This window comes from Balaenoptera borealis (assembly GCF_965194805.1).
Source record: "Balaenoptera borealis genome assembly, chromosome: 2".
NCBI classification, from domain to species: Eukaryota; Metazoa; Chordata; class Mammalia; order Artiodactyla; family Balaenopteridae; genus Balaenoptera; species Balaenoptera borealis.
The window spans coordinates 31,023,196-31,043,409 of NC_138867.1; the positions used below are offsets into that span (position 1 = coordinate 31,023,196).

At 43.3% G+C, this 20,214-nt stretch overlaps 1 protein-coding gene across 8 annotated transcripts in view; it reads right to left on the bottom strand.

Moving 5' to 3' along the window:
* PRLR (prolactin receptor) overlaps positions 1–20,214 on the bottom strand; it is a 201,208-nt gene that overhangs the window by 125,093 nt on the left and 55,901 nt on the right. For 2 of the 8 annotated variants that reach the window (XM_082382322.1, XM_082382321.1), the window contains exon 2: positions 1,846–7,520. The exons of 4 other annotated variants lie outside the window; for them this stretch is intronic. The gene's annotated coding sequence lies outside the window, so the exon portion shown is untranslated. Of the gene's footprint in view, positions 1–1,845; positions 20,211–20,214 lie in introns of those variants that run through there. 2 more of the 8 variants (XM_082382325.1, XM_082382318.1) reach the window with 2 other exon arrangements.

Genomic DNA, 20,214 nt, shown 5'->3' on the forward strand with positions numbered 1-20,214 from the left:
TTTTCCCCCCTGCTCTCCTACTGTGAGGTCACCTGGGGCTGACTGAAGGTCATTGCTTCCCTCCAGTTGGTCCTTTCAACACAATTGTCCCTTTGGGGGTTGGGGTAGAACTGTTCTCCCCCTGATACTCCATTCTCCTGTGGTTCCGAATGGTCTTCTCACACCATTGAGCCCTTCTCAAACTGCCCTGTCCCTGCAGGACCCCTGTGCTGTGGGGACCACTCCAGTCTCCCCACAGTTTCCGCAGCAGCAAGAGGTCCCTCCCCACACAGGGTGGACCCTGCTGACCACGACCCATAGTGGAGCCTCGTGTCTGCTTTCACTGCCGGAAGCAATTTGTCCTCCAGGGTGAGAGGATTTGATTTGTTCTGAGGAAAAAGTTAATATTTTTATTGAAGCAGAAATGGCTTCCGGTTCAGGAAAGGAGTCTATGAAAATGTAACCAATTCATTTTTGCTTTAACTTGGTGGATAAGAAGAAAGTTTCTGATACTTAGGCTGTGTGGTTTAGATTTTCTTTTTCTCTTATTTATTTATTGCCTGGCTTTCTTTTTAAGTTTTAATTTTTTTAAATTGAAGTATAGTTGATTTACAATGTTGTGTTAATTTCTGCTGTACAGCAAAGTGATTCAGTTATACATACATACATATATATATTCTTTTTTTTAATATTCTTTTCCATTATGGTTTATCATAGGATATTGAATATACTTCTCTGTGCTATAGAGTAGGACCTTGTTGTTTTATCCATTCTATATATAAAAGCTTACATCTGCTAATCCCAACTTCCCTCCCCTGACCCTCTCCCCCTTGGCAACCACCAGTCTGTTCTCTATGTCCGGGATTCTGTTTCTGTTTCATAGCTAGGTTCATTTGTGACATGTTTTAGATTCCACCTATAAGTGATATCATATGGTGTTTGTCTTTCTCTTTTTGACTTACTTCACTTAGTATGATAATCTCTAGTTGCATCCATGTTGCTGCAAATGGTATTATTTTGTTCTTTTTTATGGCTAACATTCCATTGTATATATGTACCACATCTTCTTTATCCATTCATCTGTTGATGGACATTTACGTGGCTTACATGTCTTGGCTATTGTGAATAGTACTGCTATGAACACGGGGCTGCATGTATCTTTTTGAATTATAGCTTTCTTCAGATATATGCCCAGGAGTGGGATTGTTGGATCATATGGTAGTTCTATTTTTAGTTTTCTGAGGAACCTCCATACTGTTTTCCACAGTGGCTGTACCAACTTACATTCGGCTTGGCTGGTTTTTGTTTGTTGCTGCAATTGTTCTTAAGATGGTCTCCAGAAATGTGAGCCTTGGAAAAACTTGACTGGTTGGGGAAGTATGTCTTATTCACACTTTTTGCCCCTTTTTTCCTTGTTCTGTCTCCTACCCCTCTTCCCTCATCCCCACCCCACATCCCATCTGTGGTTTATTTATCAGTCTTGATCTCCAGGGACGTTCACCTGGATGTTGGCTGATAAAATTCAATATCTTTCAGGGCTGGGTTCATCTTTATTAGGGCCTCTTACAATCTAGAAATCCTTCACTGTGATGGTGGGATGGCAGGCAGACAAAACGAAATTATTATTTTAGGCACAGGATCCTTTCATCACCTGCCTTTTCTCTTCCTTAGCTTTGATCTGGTTCCCTAGGGAGAGTCATTCCAGCGAAGGAGAAACAGCCAAAGCAGGTCTGCTGGACCCTGCACAACTCAATTCTAAGGGATTTGGCAGAATCATTTAAGAACTCAAGGGGCAAGACTGGCCTGAAGTCCACAGCTATTTATTTAAGGAAAAAAAAAATTGGGAAACAAAATGCAGAACCTTACCCTGCTCAAAGGCCCCTGGCAAGAGTGACTTTCTAGTTCAGAAGTTAAATTCTTCCCAGTTTCTCTTTTATTTCTGGCAGCTGAAACTTGTCTGCCTCTTGTTCCTTCAAAAAGACATGCCACATTCAACTGAAAGACACGTCAACTGATGTTTCAGCAAACAAATTGTGAAAGAAAAGGGAAAGAAAGAAATGACTGTCACTATGCATTCCTTTTAAGGGTAGTTTTTTGTTGTTGTTCTTCATTTCCTATGTTGACCCATGCTGTTCTGGCTTATTAATTTTCCACGATGATTTGAACCCCACGCCCCCAATCAACTTGTTCATTCCTGTTGATGGGTGTTTCCCACATTGTTTTCTTACAAACAATGCTGCTGTGAACCTCCTCTAGCTCAAAGCCAGGCCCAGATGCAGGGACCCTGCCATTTTGCCCCATCGTCTGTCACTCCCTTTCTTCCACCTCCTTTTCCAGGGAACCCTTTGCCTCTGCCCCACATTGAAGCCACTCTGTTTGGGCTCCATCTCTTGGCTCCTGTTGTCTGACCAGGTCCTTGTTTCCATAACCTGTTTTGGGACCTACCAACTTGACTTTACCCTTGGGAACTCCTCCAAAATGAAGCCCTTGTCTCTCCCCTCCAGCTTCAGACTGGAGATTATGGGTAAGAGCCCCACCCTGAGCTCCACAAAGCCTGTGGGACTTGTCATATGTGGACTAGCTTCTTCCTGGCTCCTGCTTGACTAGACTGTAAGCCCATAGATGCAAGAAGGGGTCTGGCTTGGTCAATGATAGACGCTCAGCTCAGGTACAAGGCCTGGCACGTGTATAATCTTAAGGGTGATTTTAAAATTATTTTGTGACTTAGCAAATTAAGTTTCATGACTTTTAGGTGTCAACTGCCTCGTAGACATAATAAGATTAAAGATAGATAGATAGACACATAGATACATAGATACATAGATGATAGATACATAGAAACATAGACACATAGATAGATACATAGATAGATCTGTAATAGGCCCAGTACCTAGTGGCTTATATAGAGTATACATATGGATGCCTCAAACCAAGGGAGAACCTGGTAAACAAGGGGAAAAAGACTTTTGTATGCTTTGCCTCCAGAATTTCTAAGAACAAGCCTTTTAAGCATTAGCATTTCAGAGGCCTTGCCATGCCAAACTCTTCTGCAGTGATGCCCACCTTACTCTGTTTTCTCCCAATGTGACGACAAGTCTTCTCAAGCAGGGCATTATTAGTTAGTAAGACTTCAAAAACTGCCCCTACTTTCTTGGTCTGATCAGAGTGCACTTCCTCAAGCAACAGCCTTCCACATTCACTTTTTTCACTTCCTACTTAACTATTACTCTATGATCACTGCACACAAAGTAAGAGAATACTGAGAAGCAAAAGGAAGAAAAGGAATTAAATCACCCAAAATCCCACTAAACAGGGACAACTGCTGTTAACATTTGGGTGGTATATTTTTTGAGAATTTTCCCCATGTGAATATATATACATAATATATATATATATAAATTATATACTATAGCATCTAAGGTATAATATTATATATGTGCATATATATATTACAAATACACACACACACCTCCCTCATATAATCTGCCTGATTGTTTTCATAAACCTCAACTTAGTCTCCCTGTGTACCGTCTCTTATTTTCATCAAATTCTTTCCCAGTCTTCTTTGACTCATCCATCTCTTTGTTTATAACTTCTCCCAGTTACAATCTTTTTTCATGGCTTTCCCCAAAACCAAGAACTAATTTCACTATATGCTCATCTGCTTCAAAAAACCATCAATTATTCCAAGTTTCGTCTTTTTAAAAGTCCTTTTTAATTTTTTAAATGAAGAAATAATTCACATACCACAAAATTCACTTTTTAAAGCACACAAGTCAGTGTTTTTTTGGTATGTTCTCAAGGTTGAGCGTCCATCACCACAATCAATTTCAGAACATTTTTATCACAACCAAAAGAAACCCTGTAACATCAATAGTTGCTCCTCCCCATTACCCACTCCACAAGTTCCTGGCAACCAGTGATCTACTTTTCGTCTCTATGGATTTACCTATTCTGGACATTTTATATAAATGGAATCAGCAAATATATAGTGTTTTGTGATTGGATCCTTTCACTTTGCATAATATTTTTGAGATCCATCTATGTCATATTATGTATTGGTATTTCATTCCTTTCTATGGCTGAATACTATTCCATTGTCTGGATCATTACATTTTGTTTACCCTTTTATCCGGTGATAGACATTTGTGTTGTTTCTTCCTTTTGGATAGTGTGAATAGTGCTGCTATGAACATTCACGTACACGTATTTGTTTGTGTATCTGTTTTCAATTTTGGGGGGTACATACTTAGTATTGGAATTGCTGGGTCATGTTGTAACTTTATGCTTAACTTTTTGAGGAATTGCCGAATTGTTTTCTGAAGTGGCTGCAACATTTTGTACCTCCATCAGCATAATATGAGGGTTCTAATTTCTTCACATCCTCACCAACACTTGCTATTGTCTGTCATTTTAATTTCAGCCATTCTAATGCGTATGAAGTATTAGTATCACATTATGGTTCTGATTCATATTTCTCTAGTGAATAATGATGTTGAACGTCTTTTCATGTGCTTATTGACCATTTGGATATCTTTTTTGGAGAAATGCCTATTCAGATGCTTTGCCTATTTTAAAAATTGGGTTATTTGTCTTTGTATTGTTCCAAGTTTAACCTTCTTGAAACCAGATTTTTGCCACTGGTTGCAAACTAAACCTTCAGGAAAGATGATATTAAGGAGTATTTCTACACTGGACCTTCTCCATCTTCCCACTTGCCCTTAGAAACCAAATATACTTGGCTCTTATATGCCCTAAACACCTCATATCAAGGTGGTGTATATCTATGCCATTAGCTATAGTTCGCATGATTCATGGGGCCCAAGGATAGTTATGTGGCCTGTGAAGGAACTAGCTTGCAACCAGAATATATATTGTTAAAATCTGGCTGCCTATACAAAATGCAAAAAGTTCACTGCATGTTCCATAGGAAACAGTATTGGGAAGGTGTGGTTTAGTTATTGATGTTCATTGTTACACTGCGTGACTTTACATAAATGTAATGGAGCAGATGAATTCTAGCGAAGTGTGCTCTATGATGAAAGTTCCATTATTCCATTGAATTATATTATGAAATGAAAGTGTAGTCTGCTAGAAAAGACTTTTGTCTATGAATATATTTAAACCACATTTTAACAATGCCCTAAAGCTTCTTAGAAATACAATATTTAAAGAAACAAGCTGTATTTATGAAAACATTACACATCACTGTTAATATTAACATACTGGTTAAGTAAAAATGAAATAGAAGTGCAAATATAATCCAGCCCTGGAAATTCTGACTGGGTGAATATATATCTCACGGAAAGTTTTGAGAAAGCAATTTTTTTCTTTTTTTTTGGAGTCTCAAAAAAATTCTATTAACTGCTTATTCATTATTTCTTTACCCCATAACTACAAGGAATTATAAGTGAAAGTTTCAGTTCTAATTCTTTCCAAGCTATACTTCCTTCCATATATTGCATTTTTTTTTAACATCTTTATTGGAGTATAATTGTTTTACAATGGTGTGTTAGCTTCTGCTTTATAACAAAGGAGATAGCAATTCTTAAAGTGTGTGCATCCTGGCTAAAGTTTCCATCAGTAACGAACTGTCTCCTAGCAAGGATGTCATAAGAACTCCTGGGACCTTTCCAATGACTTTTCAACCTTCCTTAGTTTAAATTTTTTGCTGGTTTTCTCTATCCTCAGGACAAAGCTCTCAAGGCTCTTCCCACCTAATGAACTCGATTCCTCACAGCTCTGACCATGCCTAATCCCAGTCGGCCCCGTCCCACCTCACACCATCCGGGCTGGTCTCAAAATCTCTCCTCTGCCCACAGGAATGGTGTTTCTTCCCCTTGGTACCCATTCTGCCCACGCAGTATCCAGCACACGGTGAGGGAGCTGCAAATGTTTGCTGAGAAAATGAAAGGATATATTTGCCATGCTAATCCTTGCTTCCTGTTTTGGTTCATCTGTTCATCCTGCCGTTAAACTTCCATGTGTGTTAAAATTTTGCCCATCCTTCAATATTTACTTCCTTTATGTAGCTTCATCTGCGTGACAGTCTGTTACTGATTGCTAGTTACAGGCCAGATGAATAGAACAGACATGGTAATAACAGAGTTACTGGCCCTGCCCTCATGAAGCTTCCAGTCCAGCGTGGTGGTACAATTACACACAAGAGAGCAGATGAAGAACCATCTATCATTGTAAGTGCTTAGGGAGCACTGCGGGGGGGGGGGGTTACACAGTGACTTCATATGGCACTTCTCTATGCGTCTCATTTGGACATTTATTGCACATAGTTCTGTAAAGCTATTTACTTTTTAAAAGGAAGTATGTGTCTCCTACCTCCTCAATTCAAGATTGAAAGTGTTTTTGAGAGCAGTGGCATATGGTAGGTATTTAAGAATATGTTGTTGATTAGTATGTCCTCAGGCAAAAGCACTGAGCAGCATATTCAGTTAAGTCCTAAAATGTTCAATTCTTGAGGTTCCAGAAAAATGACAATTTGTCCTAATATTTGTACTGGGATATGTAGTTGAAGGTCCAACAACCAGCTAAACTCTGCTAACAATTTTTACATTGGAATGCCACTGGCCAAGAGTGATCTTATTAGGGGCTAGGATTTATCAAAGTCATGATGAATACTGGCACTAATTAGTCAGGCATTAGAGTCTACCTATTAGTTAGTCTAATACAAGGGTGAACTATACCCTCCAGCTGGTGAAGTAACAGTAAGAGAAGGATGATTTGGCACCCTTAATTTTAGTAAGGTTGTGGGGCAGAGATGCTGTGCACTTATATTAATTTTGAATTATTTAATGGCTCCATTAAATTCAGAAACATTTCTAGGAAGAAAATTTCTTAATAGGCATCTCTATGCCCATTAAGTGAGAGATGCCACTCAGACTGTATTATTCTTCTAAAAGAGAATCCTTCCCTCTCTCTTAATAAGTTTAATAATACCCATTTGCAATATTCAATTCTCATAACATCAGAACTCATTTACAGATTAAGTGCAATCCTTAGTGAAATAAGGAATAAAGTCGAAACTCAAATAATTCAACCCGGTAAATTCCTTTTTTATGATTAAGGGGAATAGATCTTAAAGCCTTCCTTAGTGGGAAAGGCTCTTAGGCGGGAGAGAGTGCCTTGGCAACTACAGGCTCTGTGTGTGCAAGACGTTGGCTCTGATGCTCTCTTCCTCTGTCCACACTCACTGAAATGTTTCTGTAGGTTCTTCTTTCTGGAGATCTCCTTCCATGGAGTCCTGACAGCTGTCTTAAGGTCACTGTAGTTAGGTAGAATTGACAAGTGATCACACGTGGTTGAGACGAGACTTTGAAGATGTCACACTACATCCCACCTGTGTTTACCATCACCCTGAATGTTTTCATGACATATTCTCTATCTGTGAGAACATAACATGCTGGTTCACAATCTTACACCAACAGGCTTCGTGGGCATTCTTTACAGGTCAGTATGCAGAATCTTCCAGACAAAAATCTTTGTGAAGAAAATTCTGCCGAATTTCACCACCATCTATATATGTGCTAGGTCAAATAAAGAGACAGAGAAAGACAAATACTGTGTGATATCACTTATATGTGGAATCTATAATATACAACAAACTAGTGAATATAACAAAAAAGAAGGAGACTCACAGATAAAGAGAACAAATTAGTGGTTACCAGTGAGTGGGGAGAGGGAAGGAGGGAAGGGCACTAGAGGGGTATGGGATTAAGAGGTACAAACTATTAGGTATAAAATAAGCTACAAGGATAGATTGTACACCACGGGGAATATAGCCACAATTTTATAATAACTATAAATGGGGCATAACCTTTAAAAATTGTGAATCACTATATTGTACACCTGTAACATATATACTATCGTATATCAACTGTACTTCAATTAAGAAAACAAAACAAAAAAAGTAACAAACAAAAAGAACAACTAATAATTGTTGACCTAAGGAAACCTGGGCACCGATTCTGCCTGAGTCTAAGTCACTAAGTTAGCTGGCCAAATGGTGCCTCTTAAGTTAAATGTTACAATAGTAACATTTTTCTATTGTATTTAGAAATATTTTTCCCTCTTTGAATTAAGGGATGTTATGTTCTATATAGTGGATAGATTTCCACGCAGATAGATTTTAATGGCTAGTGTCATAAGTGATAAAAGAATGAAATAATAATAGAAAGAAAGAACAAAGCAATCAGGAGAAACAACTTGCACCTCACACTTGATTCTCGCTCATGTTTCATCTGCACTCAAAATTTGAGGATAGGAATAAGTTTGAAGAGTCCTACGAGATGCGCATGTGCAGATGATGATGGCGTATCACCCAATCACTGAATCGTGATTCAGGAGCACACTAATGAAGCTTAACAGTTCTTAGCATTTTGTAATAATATTGGTTTTATAGACAATCCAGGGAGAAAGGAAGCAATTTACATGGCCGTTCTTGACACCATCTAGCTTCCGGAGAGACCATCCGGAGTGTCTGCCGTCTCCTTGTATTTACTGGGAGCGTGAAAAATAAGCTTGTCTTATCACATGCGATTGATCACTTAAAATTAGGACAGAGCTGCCTTATTTCACAAAGAAACAAAGTGATGTAACTCCCAGGACTGGAAAACATTTTGCTCAACAGCTGACCTCTGCTATTTCCCCAGAGATCTATTTCATTTGGATAAATGAGCAGGCAGAATCTCAAGAGCTGCATAATACGTCCTGAGAGGGATGTATGAAATCTTTCTCCCCTTCCTTTCATTAGCTGCCAGCCTAAAAAAGTGATGACAGCCTGAGAAATTCAAAGGACCAAAAGGGGATGAATGGCTCCTCGACCCCAACAAGCCCTCTCAGTGCAAATTATCAGGCAATTATCAAGATGAGAAACTAAACCCTCTTTTGTCTTTTTCTCTTCTTTTCCTCTGGTCATGCAGGTGCTCTTAGGATAAGAAAAAAAATTTAGGGGAGAGATGATTAAGTTGTCAGCCAGATGTTACTGCATTTTCAACATGGGGGCAGATAAGCAATCTGAATGAAGCCTTGATCTTTATTTCTCTTGGGGAAGCAAGGAGCCAAAATACAGCCACAGGAAACAGTGGAAATCCCAGGGACTTGGCTACACTTCCATTCTCTTTGGGCTCCACTACTCAAAAAAAAAAAAATCACTGAACTCTATTTTTTCCGTTGCTTCATGGGACTCAGCTGTCATTCACTCCACTTACAGGATTTATCACTCCTGAACTGGCCCTAAAAATGTCCATTATTACCAAAAAAGCAGCCATATTTAACTCTTTCTTTTCATGACATCACAAATCAAAAGAAACATACACGTTTTTGTTGCAAGCTGATGCCCTGTTGTTTAAATTCTCTCATGGACCTAAGAAATGATAATGATTTCTCCTTGTCTAACAATCGTCACTAACCTTTACTGAGTGCTCACTATGTACCTGGCATAGTTGTCACATTTTAGGTGCATTCACTGACTTCAGGCTCACAACGGGAGGAGGAGGCAAGGGTTAACCTTTCCATCTTACAGCCGCACAAGTGAAGGTATAACTAAGGTCACCCGTCCAAGTTCACGGAGCTTAATGAGGGCAGAGGAAGGATTTGAATCCCTGTGGGCTCTGCTTTCACGGCCCACGCTCTCACCCACACCGTGCACTGTCTTTTGTGATCCAATCGCCTCCCAGAAAGCATTTTTAAATTACCCTGCAAACTTCTTAGCTTTCCTTTTTCTCAAGTTTTCCATGCATGAAATAGTTAATGTGGGAAATGATAGTTTGTGGAGTACAGAGACCATAAACCCACCTTTACTGCTCACCCACTTAAAAAAATCATAAAACCATTCTCTTTACAATTAGCAACAACCTGAGTAAATCTCTAGTCCAATCTCCCACCCAAAGGAAGGCATCCCTCTTCAACCTCCCCTACTGGTGTCTCCTTCTCCCCCGTCACTGAACCAACACATCAAGCACCAAGAAAGGCACAAACCTGCACAGTGTTCGTGCACTACAGACAGCTCTGCTAGAAAAACCTGGCTGTCCCATAATCTCCTTCCACTGGTCCTACGTTTCACAGTTGGAACAAAGAAGAATTCCTCTTCTTGTTCTTCTATATGAGTGCTTTAAAGAGTAGACAGCCGTCCCATTCCTCTGGGGCTTTCTCTTCTACAGGAAAGAACATCCCAATTCTTTCTCACATGTCTCTGGTTTTGTCAATCTGCTTCCTTGTCGCCCCCTACTGGATACACTGTGAGTTGCCAATGCCCCTTGTCAAAGGTCCGTCACAGAACGGGGTATAGGGCTCTTAATGTGTCCTAGCTTTAAGTCTTGGGTTCTACAATAAAGCTGGCAGGTCTACGGCATGCCTTCCACGGCCAGAAAGTGTGGCCTGATCCCAGGTTGCATGTCTCTCTCCTATGGATCCCATCACATTTGCTTCATTTAGGCCAAGGGTCTCCAGGACACAGAAAACAAGGTCCCTTAGACTCCATGCATTTTCCCTTTTATTTTATGCATGGAGAAGGGCCATACAGCTCAAATGAAATCCTGGTCCTGAGTCAGTCCATCTATGGTCAGCTGTAGACACATATGTTGGCATGTGATTGTTTCGATTTAGAGAGCTCAGAACTGAGTGGAGCGTTGAAATCTCAGGGTTATAGACTGATAAATCTCTAAGAAAAACAGAACAGGCATGGTATTTGAAGGATCCCACCATCTGCTTTTGCCAAGTCACTCATTCAGAGTAATAGGAGTTTTTTCCCACCTGAAAGAAGGCAACCCAAGAAGACCTGAATTTATTCTTATAGGAAAAATTCACTCTGGAGTAGAACAGACTAGATGTCAAATGACCACCTCTGAATTGGTCTGAATTCTCAGGCATCCCATCTGAGGCAACCTCAGAAACTTGGCCTTTTCTTGTGCCTTTACCTATATAATCTTGATCTTTTAGATTCGTGGGAAGATGTAAAAGAATTCCTGATAATGGTTGGCTGATTCAAAGCTTATCCCTCAGAAGAGTATTTGCCTTTAAGTGAGGCTCCCTTAAACATTCAGATGAAAAAAAAAAAGTAGAAACTGGTAGACTAGAATGAATTAGACGTGGGCACGGGGGCCGTTGCACCACAGAAACCCCCAGCGATAGGGGTCTACCTGTAAGTTCAGCCCTGCCTGCACATGACCTCCTTCCATTCCTCACAGGGCGTGGTTCTACATGACCAAAGCAGGGATGCTCTGAGGCTGTAGGTGAGATGGGGTGGTGGAGTTCTAAGCACTTTGCATGTATTTATTCAGTTTTGCAGATAATACAAGTATCCGGAAGGCACCTGGGAGGTAAGTCACCTGACTGTAGGCTCAGTTTAGCACAGTGCTACACATATAGTAAATGCTCAGCAAACATAGGTGTTATTATGAGTTCAGAATGATGATATTTTGGTATGAGTTAGGCCAAGGTGCACTTCTGTTATTATATCAATAAAGGAAAGTTTTGTTTTGCATAAACAAATTCAGGGGCCTGCTTGAATGTCTTTAGAGAAACAACTGTTACGTAAGTCATTATAAAGCACCCTAGGCTTTCAGGTCTCCTTGGGCAGGAAGCAAACTGGCCTACAAGTCATTACTCTTGCTCTCTAGACTTGGAACTTCCTTTCATGTCAGACACTTCATCCATATACTGAGAAAAGACAAAATGAGTTCCCACATCCCTTCCAACCAAAATTCCGGGATATGTTAATTTCATGGTGAGTATAGTCGCCAATAAATCTGAGAGCTTACCATTATTTAGAGTTATCTTGAACAATGAATAAGTTCTCTTTAGATACTCCCCAAGTCAGGCCAGACTACCCCAGTTCCTTATAAGGTAGTGTGATTTTATTCTCCCAAAACACCTGTTTGGTTGAGATGTCAAATCAAAAAGTCTACTTTCCTAGAAAAATCTTCCAAGTGAGTTCCCTGAGGTTTTAGGCTTGGGTCTATTCTAACTAAAATGACAGGCCCAATGTTTTTCTGTCTCTCTGTCCTGGGCCCTGAGGAGAAATCCGATCGGGGCAAAGTCCTCATGGAAACGTGCTTCTAGAAAATGCACAAGTCCCTGCTCACTGTGAATTTCTTTGGCTGTTAATAATTAATTCTGGAACTCCCAGTGGGGGCAGTCACACCGGTAGAAGGCAGAAACTCTGTTTAAACGTACACACTGCCGAGAACTAGAGGTGGAGCCTTATCAAGGGACAAGAACAGTTGTTTCCACTTTGACCAGGTGTCTTTGAGGCTCCAAGATTAGCCTGTTGACCCTTCTGAGAGGCTGGGTTGGGGAGTCGGGGAGTCGGGATTATATTTTGCGGCATCTGTTTCTGTTCAGAATACGGGGAGCAAGAGGAAAGTTTTCCCAAGCATATTAGTACATTATAGGTGTACTGGGTAGTGTTGCTCTGATGGGTACAAATAACCCCACCTCGGGGCTCTCCTCCAGCGTGATGTGATGCTGATCTGATGCCCAAGACTTGCTGTAATGCTGGACGGTGCTGCCGAGCATCAAGACTAAACTTCATCTAGACTCACCCTGGAGAGACCTTAGAGAACTTAGTGAGCTCAGACGGTGTCTCTTCTCCACCCAGAGGAGGCACTGACGTCTCAAATGAGGCCTCAGTTTACCCAGAGGGAGCGGCTCTCCCCTGAGACCCTGAGAGGTGCTGGCACTACTTGGGACACCTGTGTTCCAGTGCCTCTGGCCCTTTAGGTCAGGGATGACAGGGTGAGGGCGAGAGAGTCAGTATAAAAACCTCACTGAAGCAGAGAGGCAGCTGCCACTCTGCTACCCTAGGGTGGACCTGGCTAACTCATTTTGCTCCACTTCTGATGAAACAGTTTATTTCTACTGTCACATATGGAACATCTTCTTAAAATCTCATCTATCTATCGCAAACTAGGTCACACTGGGAAGATGGATATTACTTTTCTGCTGCTGTTGAGAATAAGTATTCTTGCTTGCCTGTCCCGACTCCTGTGATGGACCCATATGCTCTCAAGAATCAGGTCCCTGCTCTTGCTGAGGTTGGTGTCAGGGCACCCAAGGTGGCCTGTGGCTGGGATTTTCTGCGGGTAACTGGAGGCAGCTGGTTGCAGCAGGAAGTGCACCAAACTAGCAAAGTCCGGGCTCTTCCACTCAGTAGCTGGGGATCTTGGGCAAGCCAGTTTCCTTACTTATAAAATGGGTATAAGAATATCTACCTCAGAAGGTTGTTCTGAGGGGTAAATGTAAACACTCTGACACTATAAACAGAGGAGGGATCGCTGTCGTTAACAGAACGGGTCCCAGGTAGGAGTCAGGACACCTGAGTCCTAGGTTCCTGTCCCCTCATTAATTCAATGACTGTGAGCCATTCACTTAACTTCTCAGCCTTAGGCTCCTTATCTACCAGATGGATCAGACTGGATTCCTAAGATCCCTTTTAACCTGAAGAGTCTATGACTATCATGACTCCAAGCCCCTCAAATAATAGATGAGGGCACTGAGCCCAGAAAGGTTAAACCACTTGTCCAAGGTCACACAGCCTGGGGGCAGCAGAATCAACAGGCATCCCGCCTCCCAGTCTAGGGCTTTCCTACTGGAGTGCAGAAGCCTTCCTATTTACCTACTGAAAACAGACAGGAATTTGAGGGGCAAGAGGGAGAGAGCGACCTTGCCTTGGCCTTGGAGGTCAGGGAGTCTACCCCCTCAAATCCTCCCTGTGGAGGACAACCTTTCTGGTATTTCCCTCCACTGAAACTGTATATCCCCAATCTTTTTTCTTCAGCAGCTCAGTTTGACTTTGGCCTGGGTCAGCTACCCCCTCTCCCGGGCCCATGCTGTCTCCTTAATCCCCTGCCACTGCAGTCACACGGCAGCTGCCAAGAGGAGTCAGGGGGCTTGCTAAGAAGAAGAACCTTGCGATGCCCAGAAAGCTCTACAGAGGGGCCACTGGGTCCTCCAGGTCCAGCTCTTGCTGATTTCAGCAGCTTGCCTTCTGATATTTCCTCTTATTCTTCTTTACCTGGAATTCATTTGGGGCCACCAGATTTGTTTAGCCATCCACACAAAAGATCAACACACCTTATTTATTTTTTAAAGGGCTCATTCTAATGTGAACTGAGGCGAGCAAACACTTTTATTCACGTCAGCGGCTCCCCCAGGCAGCCTGGGCTCAGCCCATTTATGACATCCCTCAGTAAGCTTCATCTCCAAGGCCCAAGGTGCTAGCCCCATCCCAGCCCCCAGGGCTGAGACATCGACAGTGGGAAGTTTCCTTTTGTGGGTTCATCAGGAAGACAGGGCCTTCTATGATTCCTTGCTAAAAGAAATGAGAGTTGCTTTTTTCCCCTCTGGGCTACTTGCATTATGCAGTATACACAGCTTGGAGAACAGGGAAGCAAAAGCACAGACCTCATTAGATCTACACATTCTCATCTTGCACCTGTTAGCCAAGAGTATTATCCAAAATACTCACTTGGTATGGTGTAAGCCCTGACCAAAAAAAATGACTGACACAAGTCGTAAATAATTGGTAAGGCCATACTGGTGCAAACCGGCTGAATTATAACCCTGCCATCCACTAACCTGGGAGTTTTTTTATTTATACCTAGCATAATCTAGCATTATTGAGAGCTTCTAAGTGTCAGGGACTGTTTTAAAGGCATTAATTCATTTAATTTTCATTGAAAATTCTATTCAGGTGGGGTGATGGGTTAAATTGTCTCCCCCCCCAAATTCATATGTTGAAGTCCTAATCCCCCAGTACCTCAGAAAGTGACCGTATTTAGAAATAGGTTCATTACAGTGGTAATCAAGTAAAAAATGAGGTCATTAGGCAGACCCTAATCCAATATGACTGGTGTCCTTATAAAAATGGGACATTTGGATGTAGACACTCATTTGGAGAGGACATCATGTGAAGACGAAGGCAGATATCAGAGTGATGCATCTACAAGCCAAGGAAACACCAAAGATTGCCAGCAAATCACCAGAAACTAGGTGACAGGCATGGAGTAGAGTCTTCCACATAGCCCTCAAAAGGAATCAACCTTGCCAACACCTTGATCTCGGGTTACTAGGCTCCAGAACTGTGAGACAATACATTTCTGTTGTTTAAGCCTCTCAGTTAGTGGTACTTCGTTATGGCAGGCCTAGCAAACTAGTACAGGTGGGCAACAGAATTATCCCATGTTACATGTGGAAACTGAGGCACAGAGAGGTTAAATGCTTCCCTAATGCCACACAGCTCACAAATGGCAGGTAGCATGCTCCAGAATCTGTCTTCTTACCTACGTTAGAAGGAGGTATTTGCCCACTGCCAGGCTCAGGGACCCAGCTGCCTGGCATATACTCACAGCCTCTTTTGGGAGGACGTTTCCTCTTGGATTAGATGCAGGGACACAATTATCCAGACACTTGTTCTAGCCCAGGATGGCAGAATGACATGGGCTGGACTATGGCCTCACTAGGAGGGGTCATGGACCGCCAAGGAGTTCATTTACTTCTTTCTCTTTACTATAGGACTACGCCGAAATTAAGCTTCATTTCAAAGGAAGAGCATTCAACTGTTTAAGACCAAGACAGAATTATTTTTAAATACTGTAATTAAGAAGGCAGATTCTGGAACAAGCTGCCCACCACTTCTTAGCCGTGTTGCACTGGGGAAACACTTACTCTCTCTGTGCCTCAGTTTCCACATGTAACATAGGATCATTATACTGCCCACCTGTGTTGGTTTGCCGGGGCTGCCACACCAAAGTACCCCAAACTGAGTGGCTTACACAACAGAAATTTATTTATAGCCTCACAGTTCTGGAGGCTAGCTTTTATCAGCAGGAAATATTTGCATGATGCTGATTTTACATGACTGTAAAACAAAGCATTATAGTCACTGACAGCACCAAAACATTGCAATTAACGAGTGAGCTATTTTCCCGAAAACCTGTTTCGCCAGCTTGCTTTCCCCTGACAGGAAGCCTGAGGTAGACAGGTGTGGACATAGAGACTTCCGAAGAACATCGTTTCCAGATGATGTTATTGCAACAGCCTGCTACGTGTTCTCCATGCCTCTGGTCTCGTTCCTTCCAAACCGATCTCCACATTTCAGCCAGGACTTTCCTTCTGTAAATGGGACTCTGATTGCACGTCTCTCCCGTCCACAGTCCTTCTGTAATTTTCCGTAGCCTCAGCATCCTTGCTGGCCTCCAACTCCATCCTTAGCTGCCTCTGCCTTCCGGCCTCAGGTCTCACCCATCTCAGGGCTCCGTCCACTTTACACCCTAGTTTCCCCATTACCACCTGCTCTCTGGGTGCTTCTGCTCTTGCAATGGGCCCCTTCTGTCAGGAACACATCATCCGGTGCCCTACTCCTCCCAACTTTACCTTCAAGACTCGGTTCAGGCATTAAGTCCTTGCAAATTCTTCCCAGATCAACCCAGTTGGGTCCCAGACCTTCTCCTGCACACCCACTGCCCTTGGGTCTCTCAGGACCACCGACTTCTTCACACTTGTCATCGCCATTTCTGGTCCATGTGCCAGGGTCACTCATAGGCTTCTTGGGGACAAGGACTGGCTTTCATGTATACGTCCTGTTACACAACTGGTGCTCAATCAACATTTGTTGACAGAATGAATAATTTGTTGAGAAATGAATAAATGAATGAGCCACAGTTTAATATTATAAATAATACGGGCATGGCTCTGTACTCTGTCATGAGCGTCTACCCCCTTATGTTCCCAGACATTCAGGGGCCCTTGTGAAGGAGCTCTGGCCATTCTCAGCTCTGTGCCCTCCGCTCTCCCAACTCCCAGTTTCCTGGGGAGCCTGGACCCCTTGCTGAGGCTTTACCTTTGTTATGGGTGGATATTTAAATGTGCTCCAATGTGGGTGACTGAGAAATACAGGGTGGGTGGGAAGAAAGGGCATACACTAAGATAGAAGGAGGTTAAGCCTAAAGAGTGTTCTGGAAAGCTGGGGGGAAAAACTGTGGGTGGGAGGAAGAGAGAGGGGAAGGCTTTGGGTTGTGAGAGAGTCCTAGTCCCAGGACAGAGTAGGACTGAGCCTAGCACTGCCTCTTCATTTTCTCTCCACTATTACCAAATGTCGGACTTTGCCCTGAATTTCCACAAGCAGTCCCCCTGAGGAAGGCAAACGCATGTAAGCAAGAAAGTAAAATAAAAATTCTGTGCTGGTGAGCACCCAATAGCAGATGCCCTGAGAAAACAGATTTTGGTGAGACGCGGGAACTATCTTTCTCATAGAAATGTTTGGATACAGAGAACTTAGTGGTCATTCTCTGGGGGCCCATATGTGCAAGAAATGTCCCAGGGACCGGCCAGGCTCAGCAGATGGGGCCAGATGCTGGTGTGTTAGGAGAGGCCGGCTGTCCCAACGCTGAGTGAACCTTGGCTCTCCCCTGCTTGCTGTGTTTCTGGCTACCTGGAGGTGTTGGGGCCACTTCTGCTGCCCCATGGGTGAAAGAGCACGGATGCTGATGCCTTGAGAACACACAGAATCAACACTGGGCCATCCTCCCCGTGGGTGTGTCCCCCTTCTTCGGGGATTGCCATTTAGGGGGCTTCAAGGTGGGAAGGCAGCTACTCCTTGCATCTCGACCCTCTGCCTCTGATTAACTATTCACCATCAGCCTCAACTCCCCTAGTAGAGATGGGGAGCCACATGTGTGTCTCTGGATGAGCCCCCCTGTTCAAAACAGGCTTCAGGCCAAGCAGCCCACGTTCTTTCCCTCAGATAAGAAATTCTCGGGAATTCCCTGGCGGTCCAGTGGTTACGACTGCACGCTTCCACTGCAGGGGGCACGGGTTGGATCCCTGGTCAGGGAACTAAGATCCCACGTGCCGTGAGGCGTGGCCAAAGAAAATAAATAAATAAATAAAATAAACTGCTGTTTCTCAAACATTAAAAAAAAAAGAAATTCTCAAGCGTTCTCCACCCTGGTGCTGACTCTGTAAGTCATATGGGCACAAACATGGGTAGGGTATGGACAGATCCCAAGCAAAATACCCTCATCGTCTTACCAGGCTCATTCACCCCTTTCATCACAGGAAGAGAAAGTGCTATGGGTACCAAGGAATGCCAGTATCACACCCTGGGAGAGAACCTGATTTTAAGCAGTGACCTTGCGCAAGACAAAGGTCTGGTTGGTCAACTCTTTTGCCCCGGGAACACTACCCACGTGGTGAATTCTGACTGGTGAATGGCTATTGATCCTGCGGTTTCTGAGCTGATTTTCCAGCTCCCCTGGAGGGCTGTCCCCTTTCACCCAGACTGTTAGCTGCACTCCCTTGGCTGGGCTCCCACAGCTCCCATGCGTGGGCTGCTGCTTTGTGGCACAGACCTTCTCTCCTCCCAAATGTGAACATCTGGAGGGCATGGCTCGTCTTCCTCTCACAGCTGTTTCCTAGAACCTGAATCACCCATTTGGTCTTCCTGTCTCCAGAGCAGTTGTTTGGGCTAATTCTGCTGCCTTGTGATTGGGTTGAACAGTGAGTGCTTGGAGAGCTGGATTCAGGTCCTTTGGTGAGAGTGCCTTTTTACCTGGGATGTTAGGTTAGCTTGAATCTCCCTTGGTTTTCCTGGCTCCCTACAGCTTGCCTCTGCTTCTGTCCACAGAACATCTGCAGGGGCAGATGGTGGCAAGAGAGATGCATTCTTGGTTGAGGAGGGGAATGTCCCAGGCAAGCTTTGCCCCACCACAGAAAAGGGCTCAGCCGAGCGAGCGGTGAAGACCTGCCTGAGATGACCGGCCAGCCTCAGAAGCTTCAGATCTTCTGGTGTCTGGGCAAACTTGCTCTTTAGGAAAGGTCTTGGAAGGTTTAATGGGTTCAACAAATATTTATTGGATGCCTGCATCACACTGGGCTCTCGGGACGAGACTGACATGGTTCCTGCCCTCATGAAGTTTCTGTCTGTAAGAGCAGGAAAGGCCTGGGGGAGGGTCAGTGAGAAGCAAGCTTCTCCCACCGAGCACTAGTCTCAAGAACCTGCCTTAGGCCGGTTCAGGCCTGTGCGCTCATGTTTATTTTCCCACTTCTCCAAACCTTCCTCCTTCTTCCTTCTATCATGTCCTGTGGACCTTGCCACTTTCTCTGCATCCACCATTTCCATTGTTTCTGCTTTTTTATCTTACTGATAATTCTGCCCAAATGGATAAAAATCCTGTTGCATATCCATACAATGAGAGATTATTTAGCGCTAAAAAGAAATGAGCTATCAAGCTGTGAAAATACATGCAGGAACTTTAAAAAGCATATTGCTAAGTGAAAGAAGCCAGTGTGAAAACCCTACATCCTGTAGGATTCCAACTATATGGGGAAATTCTCTGTGGAAAAGGCAAAACTATAGAGACAGTAAAAAAGGTCATTGGTTGCCAGGGGTTTGGGAGAAAGGAGAAAGGGATGAATGGGTGAAGCACAGGGGATTTTTAGGGCAGTGAAACTATTCTTTATGACACTGTAATTGTGGCTACACGACCTTATGCATTTGTCAAAACCATGGACCTGCACAACACAAAGAATGAACCCTAATGTAAACTATGGACTTTAGTTAATACTCACGTATCCATGCTGGTAATTGTAATAACTGTACCACACTAATGCAAGATGTTAATAATAGGGGAATCTGTGCATAGGGGAGAGGTGGGAAATGGGAATTCACTATATTTTCTGTGCAATTTTTCTGTAAACCTAAGGTTGCTCTAAAAAAATGAAGTCTGTTAAATACAAACAAACAGGAAACAAAAACCTCAGCCCAAATCATCAAATTTCTCTTGATCCTCTGGTGCGGCCTCCACTGGGTCTTCACAGTTCACTGCCTGGCCTCCCTCTGCCTCCCAGTGAGATCCGGACTCCCCATCAGCGCAATGCATCCGTGTCTTCGCCGTCTTTTGCTCTCCCTTCCCACACCCTCGGGACTGATATGTCATGTGACCAAGCCGCTGTGTCCTCATGCTGCCCTTTTGATCTTCGCTCCCATGCCAGGCCCACACTCTCTCCCTGGAACACCCGGGGTCTAGAGGGGGGCCTTCATGTTGGTTTTTAGGTTCACATGCCAGCTCCGCGCTCATCTCTTCTTAAAACAAGGACCTTTCCCTAAGATCTTTGTGCAGCCACTGATACCCTCATCATACTCCATGCCTTCCACCCATTTCCAATCCCAGAAGAGAAAAACCGAAAGGAAAGACTCAAACCTGACAAAGAGAGCTGAAA